The following is a 21,074-nucleotide window of genomic DNA, read 5'->3' on the forward strand; positions in this document are numbered from 1 at the left end:
TGCTAACACAATATACCACAGCCTACCAAAACATACACACACGTAACATATTATTCCATACAGGAACTGCTAACACAATATACCACAGCCTACCAAAACATACACACACGTAACATACAGGAACTGTAAACACAATATACCACAGCCTACCAAAACATACACACACGTAACATATTCCATACAGGAACTGTTAACACAATATACCACAGCCTACCAAAACATACACACACGTAACATATTCCATACAGGAACTGCTAACACAATATACCACAGCCTACCAAAACATACACATACGTATCTTCATATTCCATACAGGAACTGCTAACACAATTACCACAGCCTACCAAAACATACACACACGTAACATATTATTCCATACAGGAACTGATAACACAATATACCACAGCCTACCAAAACATACACACACGTAACATATTATTCCATACAGGAACTGCTAACACAATATACCACAGCCTACCAAAACAATACACACACGTAACATATTCCATACAGGAGCTGTTAACACACTATACCACAGCCTACCAAAACATACACACATGTAACATATTATTCCATACAGGAACTGCTAACACAATATACCACAGCCTACCAAAACATACACACAGGTAACATATTCCATACATAAACTGCTAACACACTATACCACAGCCTACCAAAACATACACACACGTAACATATTCCATACGGGAGCTATTAACACAATATACCACAGCCTACCAAAACATACACACATGTAACAAATTCCATACAGGAACTGATAACCCAACATGTCGCAGCCTACCAAAACATACACACACGTAACTTCATATTCCATACAGGAGGTGCTAACACAATATACCACAGCCTACCAAAACATACACTCACGTAACACATTTCATACAGGAACTGTTAATATAATATACCACAGCCTTCCAAAACATACACACACGTAACATATACCACAGCCTACCAAAACATACACACGTAGCATATTCCATACGGGAACTGTTAACACAATATACCACAGCCTACCAAAACATACACACACGTAACATATACCACAGCCTACCAAAACATACACACACATAACATATTCCATACAGGAGCTGCTAACACACTATACCACAGCCTACCAAAACATACACACACGTAACATATACCACAGCCTACCAAAACATACACACACGTGACATATACCACAGCCTACCAAAACATACACACACGTAACATATACCACAGCCTACCAAAACATACACACGTAGCATATTCCATACAGGAGCTGCTAACACACTATACCACAGCCTACCAAAACATACACACGCGTTACATATACCACAGCCTAACAAAACATACACACACACATAACATATTCCATACAGGAGCTGCTAACACACTATACCACAGCCTACCAAAACATACACACACGTAACATATTCTATACAGGAGCTGCTAATTCTATACAGGAGCTGCTAACACACAATATACCACAGCCTACCAAAACATACACACGTAACATATTCCATACAGGAACTGCTAACACAATATACCACAGCCTACCAAAACATACACACACGTAACATATTATTCCATACAGGAACTGCTAACACAATATACCACAGCCTACCAAAACATACACACACGTAACATATTCTATACAGGAGCTGTTAACACAATATACCACAGCCTACCAAAACATACACACACGTAACATATGCCATATTCCATACAGGAACTGTTAACACAATATACCACAGCCTACCAAAACATACACACACGTAACATATACCACAGCCTACCAAAACATACACACGTAACATATTCCATACAGGAACTGTTAACACAATATACCACAGCCTACCAAAACATACACACACGTAACATATACCACAGCCTACCAAAACATACACACACGTAACATATTTCATATAGGAACTGTAAACACAATATACCACAGCCTACCAAAACATACACACACGTAACATATTCCATACAGGAACTGTTAACACAATATACCACAGCCTACCAAAACATACACACACGTAACATATTCCATACAGGAGCTGTTAACACAATATACCACAGCCTACCAAAACATACACACACGTTACATATACCACAGCCTACCAAAACATACACACACGTTACATATACCACAGCCTACCAAAACATACACACACATAACATATTCCATACAGGAGCTGCTAACAGGAAGTTAAGCTTTACCAACAAGCCTATCGTTTATCTGGTTTCAGTTTTGTTCCTATATATCTGAATTCGTGATACAATGTATATTAATTGTTCTATTATAGAACATCTATAGATATGAGTCAGAACAAAGCACCAAGTTTAGTGATATGACAACGATTTTACTGTCAACAAAAAATGAAAATAGACCAGTTGTTTAACCGAATCTGTGGTTTTCTATTAGTAGTATGCTTGTCGTATCTGGCTTTTCTTTTGTTTCCAGCAGACAGCTAAAGGTATTATGTAATCCTAATTGATATACAAATGTACATACACCTATAACACGAAGATGGATCCCCACTTCATGTTAGGTCTCAAACTTCCAGGTGGCCCAGCTAGGATGATTCAAGTTTTCGCTCGATTTACCTGAGCCACGACCATAATCTCGCCGAATGAGAAAGGAAATTGTATTTGATTTGACAATAGTTAATCATTATGATACTAAACATTTCAGGCGTGAATTAGTTCTGTATTTCCGTGTGTCTCTGATGTGATGGTTTAACATATGTACATGAAGTTATGTAAATAAATGCTTCTGGATGTTTCTTTAATGAGGTTTACACTAGAGAGCCTTTGTTCAGTCACCTTAATTAATGAATCGATCTCCTAAATATATACATTTGATATGTAATATCTACTTCCTGACATCCCGAAAATTCCTCGAAAGATCAAACTCGTCACATGTAGATTCCGGGTCTTACACTCCGTGTCCACCACGACTGATTGTTCTCCTTCACGACTGTTTATTGCCATGATGAGAGACTTATGGACACGAACACATCTATGCGATGGATTAGGTCATAATCAAAGTCACAGTGACAAGTACACATAAACAGTACCTGACACTTTGTTTTGGAAATCTCGATAATTACAGATGCAAGTTCCGCGGGAAAAACCTCGGCTAGCCATTGTTATATCCATATATCTATTGGTGTGTTGTTAAGATGAAATCACCGTGAACAGAAAATTGTCATTAGACGTCTGGTGTGGAATCTAGGATGACTAATTCGCTAATTAGTAGCATTCTGAATTCTACTAAATATCTCTTTCTTTGAAAGAAAATTTTTGTTAAAAATCCAAGTACATATGTTTTTTCTATTCCATTGAGATCAAATGTCTACGGCCTTTCTGAAGGCATGAGGGACCCTCATCTATAAATTGTAAAACTGCAAAATTCTTAATACAATTATGAATTTTGTCCAAAGACAATAGGACGACATTTCACGTTAGTTGCGACCTTGGCTAGACAAGTCAGTCCTTGGAGACCAACATACACTCCAATTGGGTCTGTCTCTGGTTCTTAAACTCAATATATCGCTTTGATGGCGATGGTGTAGACCGGGGCAGTCTTTGTTTTGGCTCGATCGTTCAGGGACTATCCATTCTTACCATCCTTCTTATATAAGCTGATGACTACGGTTTTAAAGTGTCTAAATGTGCATTGTCCTTTTTTGTATCCAATGTTTGTTAGGTCTAACTTTAACGTCCCATTAACAGCCAGGATCATTAATAAACTGTCTCCCATGTGTGTGATATATTGTGGTGTGTGAATGTTTTTGAAGGCTGCGGTATATCGGTGTTGTGTCTCATTGTGACATTTAAACTCTTGTCCGGTCATAGTGCTATCTCACTGTAGCATTGAACTGAAGACACCAAACAAGCACACAAATGACTAAAACAAGGCAATGGTTTCCAAACAACTATTACCAAAATTATGAACGGTTCAGCATAAATTTCAGAATCACCAAATACATACAGTGAATCGACCGTTCGGGGCTATTTATTCTATTCATCTTTTTTATACGAACTGGTAAGACCGGTGATAGAACGCCTTAATTTGTCTTGTCCTTATTTGCATCCAATGTTTCTTTCCTGAAAACCATTTTGTTGACCTTGGCTATTTCTAGGATAGCAAACCCAAAATCGCTGTTACATTGCAAGTCATTACAATATATTTTCATAGTTGTATGCTTCAAGGTATAAATATTGTATTGCCTATTTGACTTTGTGTGTTTGCGACGCCTATCTGACTGTGTATCGGTAATGCCTATCTGACTTTGTGTGTATTTGTAACGTCTATCTGACTTTGTGTGTTTGTAACGCCTATCTGACTTTGTGTGTTTGTAACGACTATCTGACTTTGTTTATTTGTAACGCCTATCTGACTTTGTGTGTTTGTAACGCCTATCTGACTGTGTGTTTGTAACGCCTATCTGACTTTGTGTGTTTGTAACGCCTATCTGACTTTGTGTGTTTGTAACGCCTATCTGACTTTGTGTGTTTGTAACGCCTATCTGACTTTGTGTGTTTGTATCGCCTATCTGACTGTGTGTTTGTAACGACTATTTGACTTTGTTTATTTGTAACGCCTATCTGACTTTGTGTGTTTGTAACGCCTATCTGACTTTGTGTGTTTGTAACGACTATTTGACTTTGTTTATTTGTAACGCCTATTTGACTTTGTGTGTTTGTAGCGCCTATCTGACTTTGTGTGTTTGTAACGACTATTTGACTTTGTTTATTTGTAACGCCTATTTGACTTTGTGTGTTTGTAGCGCCTGTCTGACTTTGTGTGTTTGTAACGCCTATCTGACTTTGTGTGTTTGTAACGACTATTTGACTTTGTGTGTTGTAACGCCTATCTGAGTTTGTGTGTTTGTAACGCCTATCTGACTTTGTGTGTTTGTAACGCCTATCTGACTTTATGTGTTTGTAACGACTATCTGACTTTGTGTGTTTATAACGACTATCTGACTTTGTTTATTTGTAACGCCTATCTGACTTTGTGTGTTTGTAACGCCTATCTGACTTTGTGTGTTTGTAACGCCTATTTGACTTTGTTTATTTGTAACGCCTATCTGACTTTGTGTGTTTGTAACGCCTATCTGACTTTGTGTGTTTGTAACGCCTATTTGACTTTGTTTATTTGTAACGCCTATTTGACTTTGTGTGTTTGTAGCGCCTATCTGACTTTGTGTGTTTGTAACGCCTATTTGACTTTGTGTGTTTGTAACGACTATTTGACTTTGTGTGTTTGTAACGCCTATCTGACTTTGTGTGTTTGTAACGCCTATCTGACTTTGTGTGTTTGTAACGCCTATCTGACTTTGTGTGTTTGTAACGCCTATCTGACTTTGTGTGTTTGTAACGACTATCTGACTTTGTTTATTTGTAACGCCTATCTGACTATGTATTTGTAACGCCTATCTGACTGTGTGTGTTTGTAATGTATTTGTAACGCCTATCTGACTTTGTGTGTTTGTAACGCCTATCTGACTTTGTGTGTTTGTAACGCCTATCTGACTTTGTGTGTTTGTAACGCCTATCTGACTGTGTGTGTTTGTAACGCCTATCTGACTTTGTGTGTTTGTAACGCCTATCTGACTTTGTGTGTTTGTAACGCCTATCTGACTTTGTGTGTTTGTAACGCCTATCTGACTATGTATTTGTAACGCCTATCTGACTGTGTGTGTTTGTAACGCCTATCTGACTATGTATTTGTAACGCCTATCTGACTTTGTGTGTTTGTAATGCCTATCTGACTTTGTGTGTTTGTAATGCCTATCTGACTTTGTTTATTTGTAACGCCTATCTGACTTTGTTTATTTGTAACGCCTATCTGACTGTGTGTGTTTGTAACGCCTATCTGACTATGTATTTGTAACGCCTATCTGACTTTGTATATTTGTAACGCCTATCTGACTTTGTGTGTTGTAACGCCTATCTGCCTTGTGTATTTATTTGTAACGCCTATCTGACTGTGTGTTTGTAACGCCTATCTGACTGTGTGTGTTTGTAACGCCTATCTGACTATGTATTTGTAACGCCTATCTGACTTTGTGTGTTTGTAATGCCTATCTGACTTTGTGTGTTTGTAACGCCTATCTGACTTTGTTTATTTGTAACGCCTATCTGACTTTGTTTATTTGTAACGCCTATCTGACTGTGTGTGTTTGTAACGCCTATCTGACTATGTATTTGTAACGCCTATCTGACTTTGTATATTTGTAACGCCTATCTGACTTTGTGTGTTGTAACGCCTATCTGCCTTGTGTATTTATTTGTAACGCCTATCTGACTGTGTGTTTGTAACGCCTATCTGACTTTGTGTGTTTGTAACGCCTATCTGACTGTGTGTGTTTGTAACGCCTATCTGACTTTGTGTGTTTGTAACGACTATCTGACTTTGTGTGTTTGTAACGACTATCTGACTTTGTTTATTTGTAACGCCTATCTGACTTTGTGTGTTTGTAACGACTATTTGACTTTGTGTGTTTGTAACGCCTATTTGACTTTGTTTATTTGTAACGCCTATTTGACTTTGTGTGATTGTAACGATTATCTGTTTTTGTATGTTTGTAACGCCTATTTGACTTTGTGTGTTTGTAACGCCTATCTGACTTTGTGTGTTTGTAACGCGTATCTGATTTTGTGTGTTTGTTGGACAAAATAGAAAAGATATATAAGAGAGACGGGTGCACATGGATAGTAAACTTTCTCTGTCTTTCAGTTAAATCAGAGTGTCAAGGCTCATTCACAAATGACCATCGAGTAAGACCGATTGAACTATCACAAGGAAATTTTGTGATAAAACGCGTAGTGCTAAAATTGACTTTGAACTGAAAATACGTTTATTCAAAAGACTCTTTGTTAAATATATGTCTAAGACATCACCATAGCTAGTATTCATATTGTTGATATTATCAATGTATATAATTAGAGTCCGGAAGTCCAGCTTTACTGTACATGTCAACATTGATCAATTCTTTGTCGTATAGGTATAACAACTCAGCTAACCTGTCCATTATGTTACGTAATAGGATTATCATATCAGTCCACTGGTCATCTTCAGATTGCCTCAGTCTAATTTAACACCTATAGATAAGCGACATCTGTCAATCACAATTCTATAATTTCATTGTCTCTATATGTATTTAACCATGCTATGTTTTATTTGAGGTCAGTTAGGTCCCAGACTTTGTACGGAACACATCGGGTACATTCTGGACATTCCAGAATAGCCCTCCGTCAAGTCAAACGTATCGTTATTAAATTTTAAAGTTAAAATTCAACATTCTCTTACGTCATCTTTACTTCGTGACAAAACGTGCGGAAGTTCCGTATGTTAATTGGTGGAGTTAATCCGGACAGTACCCACTTCTACGCTGGGTACGCTTTCCCGTTACCTCAACTGCTAAGCGAAGTATTCCCTACGAGCGACACAGAGATCTAGAAGGACCAACTCTATTCGGAATCACACGGACTGGAACCCTACCAAGGCTGTGTTCGTCATACTTTGGATCTAACCAGAGTAACGTTTGTGTATGACAGTAACTGTCAGGATGACGAACGCCGCATGTTACAGATGCGGTGATAAATTCGTCCCCAATCATGTATTGTGGTGTCCTGCAAATGGATGTTACTGTTTCCGGTGTGGAAATATTGGACATTTTTCTCGGATGTGTTTTCGTCGGACCGGATATCGTACTGAAAATATCAGTACTACAGGATCGTCTCCCTGGACCAGACAGTGTCCCAATTCTTATGCACGTCCTGTTTCTGCTCCGAAAAATTCTTCGGACAGAGAGTCTGATCGTCCGACATCACCAAGAAAAAAGACCAAGTCCACATCTAAACGGCGGCGAGATTCCGAACGACTCAGGAATTACCGAGAGATCAAAAAGGTACAGAAATCATTTCCTTTTTATGAACTTTCTAACATTGAGCTGACAGCCATTTTGAAAACTGATCTGAAACAGGACAATTTCGAATGTCTCACAAAAAAAGAACAAAAGACTAGTGTCTACAGTAGAAACTCTACAACGAGAATGTGATAATTTCCAATCTGAAATCACAAATCTTAAGGACTGTGCCTCCGATCTTCAGAACTCCCAAGACAACATAGCATCGGCATGGGAAAAACAGTTTATTACCCTTAAGATTGAACATCAGAACACAATAAGGAAATTGCACTCTAGAGATATTTTCATCGAGGACTTGCAGGCATCGCTTTCTATCCAAAAAGATGAATATCACAATATCAGTTTAGAAAACAGAAAGCTTATCCAACGGAACGCCAACCTCGGCAAAGAAATTTCTAGATTAAAGCGGAACAATAACGAATGTGTGCAGACTTTACCATTTCATTCAGCAAATTATATGCCCAACCAGAACACGTGTTCTTCAATTGGATTGCCCCGTGAACCAACAGCACCAGTGTCCCTACATTACAATCCTGGACAGTACCAAAATAAACGAAACCAAAGAGGGCGATTCAAATGACTCTCTGAGACGAGGACGTCTCATTTTTCGTAGCCGGAGGGAATTATCACAAGGAAATTTTGTGATAAAACGCGTAGTGCTAAAATTGACTTTGAACTGAAAATACGTTTATTCAAAAGACTCTTTGTTAAATATATGTCTAAGACATCACCATAGCTAGTATTCATATTGTTGATATTATCAATGTATATAATTAGAGTCCGGAAGTCCAGCTTTACTGTACATGTCAACATTGATCAATTCTTTGTCGTATAGGTATAACAACTCAGCTAACCTGTCCATTATGTTACGTAATAGGATTATCATATCAGTCCACTGGTCATCTTCAGATTGCCTCAGTCTAATTTAACACCTATAGATAAGCGACATCTGTCAATCACAATTCTATAATTTCATTGTCTCTATATGTATTTAACCATGCTATGTTTTATTTGAGGTCAGTTAGGTCCCAGACTTTGTACGGAACACATCGGGTACATTCTGGACATTCCAGAATAGCCCTCCGTCAAGTCAAACGTATCGTTATTAAATTTTAAAGTTAAAATTCAACATTCTCTTACGTCATCTTTACTTCGTGACAAATCGAGTAAGACCGATTGAACTATGGTATATTAAGAAAATAGATCAAATGTATCAGTTGAAAGCAAGAGATCACATGTTTCATTCTTTTGTTAAATACTTTCATTCCAACAGTTATTGTTTTATTCCACCAAATTGACAAAAATAAGTAAAGAAGAACAATATTGAGAAATATAGAGGAAAAAGTGAAACAACAAAAGCAATACTCACATTTAAAACCTTATCAACATAATATTTTCCATTTATACAATAAGACGGGAACCTTTCAGAAGATTTGTACAATGTTAATTAATGTAAGTGGCATATATAACTTTACAAATAACAGAGTTACATACGATTTATGAAAATAATATATTGAAATGTTAGGACTGAAGCTCTGTTAGCAAATATATTGTATTAGTTGTGTATGGAGGACAAAATAGTGTGTTTATCACATGATCTTTATAATCCTGTGGATCTATACTCTAGCCCTAATCCGTTATTTGAGGACATCTTATAATTACAAAACAATTTGATGATGTAACATTTCAAATTCATTTGTTATATAAATTAATGACCGTCAATGCCAGGACGGTGAACATTTCCCAATACTTGCTTTAGACATACCATGTATAAATATTGGCGTATGCTTCTTCATCCATACTAAATACGCTGATTAAATGTATTTTCCATAACATGTAAATACATAAATCGAGGACACTGATCAGCGCTGTTGTAAATTAATAATTTTACAATTAAAATGTTTGATGGATAACCTAATTTGGCAAACAACACATATGCAGTGGATGCGAGGCGACCTATGTATTAGTTGGTAGTATGTCCCATAGAATTCTGATTGTCACTGAGAAACATACATACCAAGTATATAAGATGTCATTGAGAAACATACATACCAAGTATATAAGATGTCACTGAGAAACATACATACCAAGTATATAAGATGTCACTGAGAAACATACATACCAAGTATATAAGATGTCACTGAGAAACATACATACCAAGTATATAAGATGTCACTGAGAAACATACATACCAAGTATATAAGATGTCATTGAGAAACATACATACCAAGTATATAAGATGCAAATTGTAGTTTATCAAAAAAACCCTATTGCATGATCGTAAAAGGCGACTAAATTTAGGATCTTATCTTTTCTCTTCTTCCTAACTGACTTTATCTTTCCTAATGCCTTCCTTGGCACCGCCTCACTTTTGGCCTTGAGTTGAGCGTTCGCCCCTGTGAGGAAGGCTCTGGGTTCTGTCCCCTGGCCGAGACACACCAAAGTCTATAAAAGTGGTAGTTTCTGCTCCTGCTTAGCGTTCAGCATACAGGGAGTGGGACGACTGGTTCACCCGTTGTCAGTATAATGTGACCGGGTGGGGTGTGTTGCTTGGTGTCTTCGGCGGCATGCTTCAGTGATATAGCACTATAAAAAGGGCAACAGTTCCACTATACAAGAAGACACAACACGAACATACCGCAGTCTCCCAGTACACTCACCTCGCACAACATACACGCAACACACCACATACATGGGAGGCCGTCCTTACATGACCATAGCTGTTAATAGGACGTTAATAAATCAAACAAACAAACAAAGTTTATCAAACAAAGTACTAAATGGTACAAAGAAGTCTCTCATATGCTGATTTATCTTCTTAGATAACATATTTAAACTCCAGAAAAGTCCTCGTGTGACTGAAGCAACATTGTATGGTATAACTATTTACAAAACAAAAAAACAAAAACATTTTCTGTCAGTAGACATGTACTGAAAAACACATTCAATACTTATGTCATAAAGATTTTGTTGTTACCGAGAGATACTTATAAATAAACTTTGGTTGTTATGATTACCGTTTATGTCCTGGTTACAGCCACGTAAGTCTGTGTTATCGCACCAATGTGTGCTGTAGATATTAAAAAGAATTGTTTTTCCCAATAAAATACCCTACTGTGAATTATTCCAGCAGTATGGGCTGTATAATGACACTGGAATCTTTGTGTCCTACAACGTTCTATTGCCGATATGCCATGCTATAAGTCTATTTGGTAACAAGAACACGTTTGTGGACAGACTTTCAGATCTTTTCAGGTGCTGCTTGTTAGAACGTGTTTGTACCATCAGCACAGTCAAAGTTGGAGGGAACGATGAAAGTCTCTCCTGCCAAAGATGAAGATACTATTTATGTCTGTCCCAAACATGATGAATGATACATAACGAGAGGAAACACTTATTGTGTTTGAGAAGCTTATCAACGTATTATTTAAAAATGAAATCTTACACTCATGGCAACATTTTATGATTTGTTGAATTCGGTAAAAATGATATATCTCTCTCTTATAGGCACATACATAAAATTATGGAACTCATTAGATACATTTCATGATACATAATTACTTATGTAATATCATGGAACTCGTAAGATACATCTCATGATACATAATTACTTATGTAATATCATTTATGTTTACAAATTATGTATTGGGATGACACTATAAGTATGTTAAGATGAAAACATATCGAAGAAGAACTCTTTCCAATAATGATAATATACAAAGCAACAAAGTTATAGACTACTGCTTGGCTGCACGGTTTTAACGTGTGTTCACATTCACTGCAAAATAGACATTATTCGAATCAGTGTCATTATTTTTGACAATGCTGCCAAACTCCGTTTGAGTTCATTTTTGTTACCGTAAATCTATACATTGTAATTATTGAATCCTCAAAATATAGGTAACGTTTGGTACTGATAATATAAAAAGCGTTCATTTGTCAGCATGAAATTAAAATTTCGACACATTTTACTTTAATATGTTTGATAAATCGATGCATCTTATATAACTTATCAATCAAATCCATTTATCTTCATGTAGATATGAAAATCAAAAGTTAACATGTTTTTAAGTGATCTATATATGTAGCTGACCTTTTGACCCCGAGCCCAATCCCGTTCTGTGTTACTTTATAATCAAAGATTGTGTGAGTTTTCATTAAATCTATAACTACAGTTCTTTCCGGTGCTACCTATTATACAATAACACATAACCCCGTGGTACACAAACTAAAGTAGTAATAGTATTAGAATGATCCTAAATAGAATTGTAATATTAGTTGAATATTATCAGCCGTGGAACTAACTGTACAATGTCATCAGTAAGGCTACTCCATAAACAGAACAAACATATCTAAAATAATGCATCAAATAGTTTGTTAAAGTGAATAGTCGAGCAAAGAAAACCAGTCTAAGTGCGTTCATTGGCCTTCCAAATGTTCTCGCATATTAGAACGACGGTCAAGTTCTGCTTACGTTGCCCAGTGCTGACCATTGAAATAACTCTTTGAAAGCGAGGCTGCGTGGAAATGTAACCACGGACATAGTCAGTCGGGAGGACATTTTAGGATTCCTAAACTATAAATTAATTTCTTCGCATGCAGAGAGGTTTTGACGGGGGATTTTATCTTTCTATTCCATAAGAAATTATGCCGGATACATTCACTCCATTTTTACAAACTTTAACTTTCCTTGCCCGACTGTTCACTTTAAAGAGTAATATATAGTGAGTACTCTTCATCACCTGATATTTATTGGACAATGATTTATGGTCGATGAAACTTCCCTCAACATCAGAAAGTAAAAATAATTACTTTTGCATGAAAGATTTCAAGGTAAAGCTCTGCAACGGTAAAACGTTGAAAACCAAATATGATTTCATCAATTAGTGATAAAATAAAATAAAAGTAATTTAATAAGTTATGTTTATGTGTACCTGATCCCTTTGTCTCTATTTGGCGATTTTGTGTGTTAAACTTAAGTTCTGTCCTTCATTGTGTAATGTCAGCGAGGGGATGGGAATCGATCGTGGTATAGCCAAGTCGATTTTGATAATTACTTATTTATAACTACACACGATCAAGGCCAGATTTTTGTTCTGTAGGTGGTGGACTGGTTACCTCCCCTATCAGCCGTAGGGGACTAACTCTTAATTTACAATACACCATCACCCAAATCAAATCAATTTACAATTCATGGTTTTAGTAATATATTGTCTTCTTGTTTTAAAATTTGAAGTAATTTGATTTTGTATTAGCTACATCTGTGATATAAGCCAATACGTAACCGTCGTTATGTTTCATTTAAAGATCTTTTTCTGTGACTTGTATCCATTATTGCAATATTACACTACAGAATATCTGGTTATGTGTAGATATTAGTGTCCACGAAACTATTAACGTCTACACAGTAAATACATAATCGAAGAAAATAAACAACAAAACTTTGACAAATGTTGATGTGCAAACCCTTCAATCACACTGCAAGGCGTTGAAGGATTATTTCATTTATCGACAAACGACAGTTTTAGTTTTCTCTCCTACGTTCATTACATAATGAACGAAACATTAATTCACCTTAAATTGAATGTATCTGATTAATTACCTGGATCTTTACCGAGAACAATGTGCCACAACCCTTGTTGATAGCGCTAATTAATAACAGACGATAGGACGCACAGTGATTATACTGGGAACAGGTAACCCGCTATCATGCCTTGTCAGCCTTAACGATGATTTATATACTTACAAATTAAAATTCAATAATAAAAGTCAGATTTATTTTGATGCATGTCAACCAATTGTTAAAATTTGATGGGTTTATTGGTCTTCGTTATACACGCTACTCTTTATAAATTTAACATAATCGCAAACTTCAGCAAAATATTCAAAACCGAAAATCATGTATTTTTATTTATGCAAAAGCAGATCAACGCTTATGAAAATGAATAAACCTGAGTAACTAAATGTATACACACGACCATTTACAGTTATATGCAGTCGATTTGTTCTGTCAAACTTGACTGCTATAAACAATCTAATTTACCATTATGCTAATCGGCACAAAACTCAATTTAATTATGCTGGAGAGATTTTAATTCATAAAATTATTAAATTATGCATTAAAACATGCATCAGTTTATGGGAAACAACAAGAGTAATATTTTATTAGGGCACCTCCGATGTAAAATCTGCTCTTGACATGAGCCTAATGGGTATAAAACTACATTAAGTATATAGTAACATAAGCGTTACTAGCGTAGTATAATGCATGGCTTTCCCTCCGTAATATATTACCTAATGGGTATAAAACTACATTAACGTATATAGTAACATAAGCGTTACTAGCGTAGTATAATGTATGACTTTCCCTCCGTAATATATTACCTAATGGGTATAAAACTACATTTACGTATATAGTAACATAAGCGTTACTAGCGTAGTATAATGCATGGCTTTCCCTCCGTAATATATTACCTATAGTAACATAAGCGTTACTAGCGTAGTATAATGCATGGCTTTCCCTCCGTAATATATTACCTAATGGGTATAAAACTACATTAAGTATATAGTAACATAAGCGTTACTAGCGTAGTATAATGTATGACTTTCCCTTCGTAATATATTACCTAATGGGTATAAAACTACATTAAGTATATAGTAACATAAGCGTTACTAGCGTAGTATAATGCATGGCTTTCCCTCCGTAATATATTACCTAATGGGTATAAAACTACATTTACGTATATAGTAACATAAATAGTAACATAAGCGTTACTAGCGTAGTATAATGCATGGCTTTCCCTCCGTAATATATTACCTATAGTAACATAAGCGTTACTAGCGTAGTATAATGCATGGCTTTCCCTCCGTAATATATCACCTAATGAAGTAATAGATTTACATGGATTCTATTTCGCACGAGACGTTTGTCGCAAAATTTAATCCAAAAAAATAAGTGATTTACTGGTCATATACATCGCTATTGTAGCATGAAAGGGACATAGTGATGGTTTCAATCCTCCGTTCTATTGTCAAGTTTGAGAATCTTTCGGCCAGCGGAAATATTAATAACTGTGTATATAGTAATCAACAGCAGTAATTAATACATTTTAATTGATAATATCGACATTTCTTGAGCTTGCGATATACAGATAGTACATATATTAATAACAATGTAATCATAATAAAATGTAAATGCACGCTAAAATATGATTTTATTGACGGATGTTGGAATAAGTACATTATACCCATTATCAGGGTTCCACTAGCTTTTTCTCCCTCTTATTTGCTCAAGGGGAAAGGTGGCCCTATATATTTTAAATATGACTAATTGGTTTTAATACATGAAGTTATATGATCGCATTTCAAGAATTCCATTTGATACAGTCTTTTTTCATTTCAGATGAAAGGTTTTGTTCTATTTAATTTTGTTTTTATTTTTGAGTTTAGTTTCTTACCAGGATGCCCAGAGTTATTTAGATGATTTTCTTTATAGCCAAAGGGTTAAAAACAACTACAAAACAACCAATTTGTGAAACAACAAAGATAATTCATTGTTTCATAATTAATTGTGACACCTGGCGGTCTTTAGAGTCGGACTGGAATATATTACACCAAGAGGACGGTTAAAAGACAGGCGTGCGAAGGCGGGTTAAAATGCATATAAATCAATTAATATATATGTAATTGCGTCCCGTTTGTGAACGCAATGTTATAATTTGTCGTTAGATCTAAAACTTCACACCTAGAGGGGGTCACCTCCTAAAACAAACACGCCAGGTACTAGCTATATAAAAAGTGTGATGGCTCTCTTTGATATTCTCTATAAACCACTAAAGGTAATGTGTTATGCTTTAGTATGCCCCGACACATGGACTTAAAAGGCAGATGCAAACTCGCATGTTTAAAAAAAAAAAAAAACCATCGGATAAAAAAAACAATGTTTATATGGTTAATCATAAAAAATCAGATTAGGTGATGATTCCGTCTCTGATAAATGCAGTCGACAGTAAGTTTTCGGATTTTAACGAAATAAATTTCGCTTAACAATAATTATAGGTTTCGTTTTGCCATGGTGAATTTTTTTAAGCTGACAATGTCAGACTGAATCAAACCGCCCTCGGCATACTATTACATCCCGAGTGTTACGTGGCCATAGATGTTACCTAATTGTCTTATTACATTAACTGTTATGATAGAACATCCTGTAACATCAAACAGTAAAATCTAGTATGACAACTATCACAGTGGAAAGACATTTAACAGCACACATTGACAATGTTTTATTTTACCAGGGTCGTGAAAGCTAACTACACAACTTATGTTTAAGAAAAATGAAAAATAAAATCAACCAAAAGTTTTTAAAGCTTGTCGAAATAACCACGCGTCATTATAAACACAGGTAAATTACTGAAATTATAAACACTGATAACTCATTGAATGTCACGACTGGACACCTTGACGTCATACAACAGAGATACAGATGTAGCTACTAGATGACACAGCTACATATGTATGTAGGCTCTAAATACATTGACATACATTCTTGAGTGTTGGGTCAGTATGCTGCATGCTGCACGTCTATGGACGAGGGAAGTTGAGAATCCCCATGCGTTTATGACGAAAATATATATATAATATACATATTACATAGGATAGCTGCGAAAGTGCTCGGAATGTATATTTGTCTTAAATTTTTTTAAAAAATAATATTATAAGTCTCTTTTCAAATGTGGATAAAAAGGATAGGGATATTCTACTCGATAGTCACATAACGTTGTAAAATCCGGGGCTTGCCGAGGGTTTTATAACATTTTGCGATCCCGTGAGTAGAATATCCCTAACTTTCATATCCACGTATGAAAGAGTATTTTTCTCTCATACCTCGACGTATTTTTGCAATTTTACTATTATGATTTTCCGCGAAAGAAAACGGAACTGCAAGTCAATTCTCCTTATATGAAAATTGCGTGACATTTTCAACTCAATTACCTTTATTTGTATATTTTAAATTAATTCCAGGCTAGTTTCTGAATTTTTTTAAAACTAAATTTGTACATAAAAATAGTAACTTTGTTAAAGCTGTGACGTCATGACGCTTTATTTCATGGATAGCCATGCAATACAGTCTCAGGAAAATATAACTGTTTGAAAGTTTTACATGCAAAACTGGAAATTCTTCGTAATATCTCATACCATTATTATATATTCCCTAAAGGTCTACACAAATCTCTAAAATCAATAGACTTGTTTTAACATTTTCCAAACATACGCACCAATATTGTACGAGTGTGTTTTAGTATTTCAACTTAAAGATGCTCCACCGCTGACAAATGGTATTTTTTCACTATAAAAACAGGAGCAGACGATTTAGTATTTTTTCTCCAGTTACAAAAGTTACTTACTTTACACCATTACCACCATTGAAAAGTTTGAGCTTCTAATTTTACTTCAAGTTAAAAATATGAAAAATAATTAATTGCATCCCGAAAAAATTCCGTGACAATATATATGTGACATTTTCAACTCAATTACTTTTGTTTGTATATTTTAAAGTAATTCCAGGCTAGTTTCTGAATTTTTTAAAAACTAAATTTGTACATAAAAATAGTAACTTTGTTAATGCTGTGACGTCATGACGCTTTATTTCATAGATAGCCATGCAATACAGTCTCACGAAACATGAGTGTGTTGCCCTAGACCAGCTAGTATTACACGTGTAGGTATAAGAAAACATATATATGGATCTATTCCAAAGAAAACAAATGCCTACATAAAGCATCGAACTGCATTCAGTTAGAAATGATGGCAGTATGAATGCCAACAAGCGTTTCATGTTGAATTTGCCGTTGTCCAGCTTCTTCCATAATTGTCAAATGAAAACTGTTCATTGCTTATACATACATTTGATAACAATGTTATTATAAAATATGGAATGATTTTACATCCATTATGAAATAAACAATTGATTATAATGATGGACGGAATAGCTATTTAACCAGCCATCTTCCAGAATCGCTAGACCGACAGTTGTGACGTTGTAATGATACTGGTGATGTTACATGGTGGTTTACAGGCCACGCTCAAGGTTGGTAATGGACTCGCAAGAATACTACTCGAAAATATCATTGTTTGAAAGTTTTACACGTAAAGCTGGAAATTCTTCGTAATATCTCATACCATTATTATATATTCCATAAAGGTCTACACAAATCTCTAAAATTAATAGACTTGTTTTAACATTTTCCAAACATACACACCAATTGTACGAGTGTGTTTTAGTATTTAAACTTAAAGATGCTCCACCGCTGACAAATGGTATTTTTTCACTATAAAAAACAGGATCAAACGATTAAGTATTTTTCTCCAGTTACAAAAGTTACTTACTTTACACACCATTACCACCATTGAAAAGTTTGAACTTCTAATTTTACTTCAAGTTGTAAATATGAAAAATAATTAATTGCATCCCGAAAAAATTCCGTGACACTATATCCTATGTGGAATGAAATACGGATTGCGCACCAAAGGCGAAATAAATTATTTTATATTATTTTTTGTGTTAATTAGGCATATATATACACGATTAAACACCAATTATTGTTCAAATGATTAACATCATTTATGCTCTGTCGGCAGTGGAGCATCTTTAAATGACACTAATTAATGATGGCGTGAACTTCAATCAATAATATGATTTATCGATATTTAATAATTTCCTTATAGTTACCACACTACCTACCAGTAATGATGTTTATGATTGATACCGCCACTTTTCTTTGATGTATATTGTATCTGTGATAAATCGGTTATCTTTGTAAGATCTCAGTTTATATCAACACTAACTACACATACACATGTTTCTGTGGTGTTGGTCTTCTCTAAATACTACTGATAATTTAGCATTTATTTGTATGTGTTAATCACACTTTTAAACTGAATTTGTACTGATAAATTATTTTTATCCACCTGGGTAAGGATCTTATGCAGATGAGAATATCTAAGTTTGTATATGAGAAATTGTTTATGTAGAATCTACTCGGATATCATTCTAAAGCTATTACCATATGATACATTTTATTGCAAGTCATAGCTTCTAATAGATATATCGTTTCATTAAGTCTCGATGCCTATTGTATGTATATAGTACTGTTATCATTGGTAAGATGCAATACGAAACAAACGTGCATATGTTAATAAATGATTCAATATCGCTTGAAAGGAGCATTTCCAATTGCGAAAGAAATGTTTCCATTTTTTAACAACAATTGACGTCGACATTTCTAAAGTCGCCTCTGATCGGCTGATTCAACGGCGTATAATAATCAAGTGTATTAAAGTTAATTCTTAAATGAACAACAATGTTGTTAGGGGCCAACAGAAGGTAAAAACAAAAATACCTATATACGTGTTATGAGGATGAAAAGATATGTTGATGAACAAAAGAATAAAAATAGGGTGCTATTTGTTGAGAAATAATACCATGGTTCAGAGAGAACTAGGTTTTTATCTAGGAAGACTTTTGCCCTGCTGTCTTTGCATCACAGCGTATTAATCTTTGTAAACCTCACAATAAACAATATTAATTTTGTTGGTTACTCCTTCTATTACAGAATAAACTCTTTTTTGGTTAGCTTTATTTGGTTTTGTTTTCTTTAACGTTCTTTTAACATCCAGGGTAATTTAAGGACCTATCAGCTTTGTAAGGAGTACTCGGAGAAAAACCACAGACCTCCGGCTAGTGTCCGGCAACTGGTCCACACGGGATTCAAACTCCAGACATGAGGTTCAAGTTTTGTTCAAGTTCTATTATAACCAAATGCGATAAACCATATAGGCAGGAATATACATAATAACATAAAAACAAAATTCACATATAATATACAAGATGGCGGAGGACAATCCCATACACATAAATATATAAAGAATCCATTGACGCGTAAGTTCGTTACAAACATCTTAATGAAGGAAGAACAAACCAATAAAATGAATATATCTGTGACGTCACCACATATGTGACGTCATGAAATAATAAAATCTATATATCATACACTATTGAGCTAAAGCAGATTGCAGCGAAATAAAACGTCATTAAGTACACTTCAAAAAATAAATAATCATTCATCAATGATTAAATAGCTAGGTGTTAAATAAATGTACAGTTAAGTCAACTTTCGTTATAACGTTACACAGAGAGGAGATTGTTCCTCATTTCCAATGCATGAAACAAATATTTACTCAATTTATTCAAAGTTTTAACTCTTTTACATGAAAACAAATCTATAAGATTGTAAACACTTGGATGTCGGTGATAGGAGTTGAGAGGCTCGTGGTAATATGTCGGGAGATCTTTTAAAACAGCCAGCTATAGGTCTATTTTTACCACTTCTGTTGCTGATATACGGTTGAATATATCCTAATGGATTGTCAATTCGACAGATATACAAACCAGCAATAACAAATAGTCGTTGTGGTTTTACATGTTAAAATGTGTTGATGTTAGGACACATTTATACGTCAATTTGCTAAATTGTATTAATGCTAGGAAGCTCAAAAGATCAAGGTGGAATATATATTGTGCCTTCAAAGCCTTATCCAAAATAGTTTTGTCAATATATCTCGGTGGATTTCCTCCTTGACTAAAAGCTTCCATGTAATGTCATTAGTACAGACGTATGTGCGCCTCAGAGCCGTAGTTAACGGTAATATGTCGCCAGACTGTAGGATTAACACTATACCATACTATTACACAACCTACACGTCAGCTTTCCTCAAAATTCCTGTGAAATTCATTTTCTTTATTGATGTAACGAAATGCTAAATTCTTAAATTTATCAGCAGCAAATAAACAGTGGACAATGTCTGATAAAGTGTACTATTATAAAACCATAGCTTAATCTAAAACAAAAGAGCTGAAATTACTGCTAACACGAGAACTCTTGTGTTTCGATCAATACATATTGGCATAAATAATTTGGGAAATTTCAAGACAAGATCAAATTGTATTAAATGATAGGAATCCTTAGGTCAACTAAGACTAAATTAGGAGCAATACCTCAATGCTTACTTAAATTAGATTGAATAGCTTCAGATTTCGAGTGAACGGTCTGATCAGCATCCTATCTTTAG

This window comes from Argopecten irradians, chromosome 7, assembly GCF_041381155.1.
Source record: "Argopecten irradians isolate NY chromosome 7, Ai_NY, whole genome shotgun sequence".
NCBI lineage: Eukaryota > Metazoa > Mollusca > Bivalvia > Pectinida > Pectinidae > Argopecten > Argopecten irradians.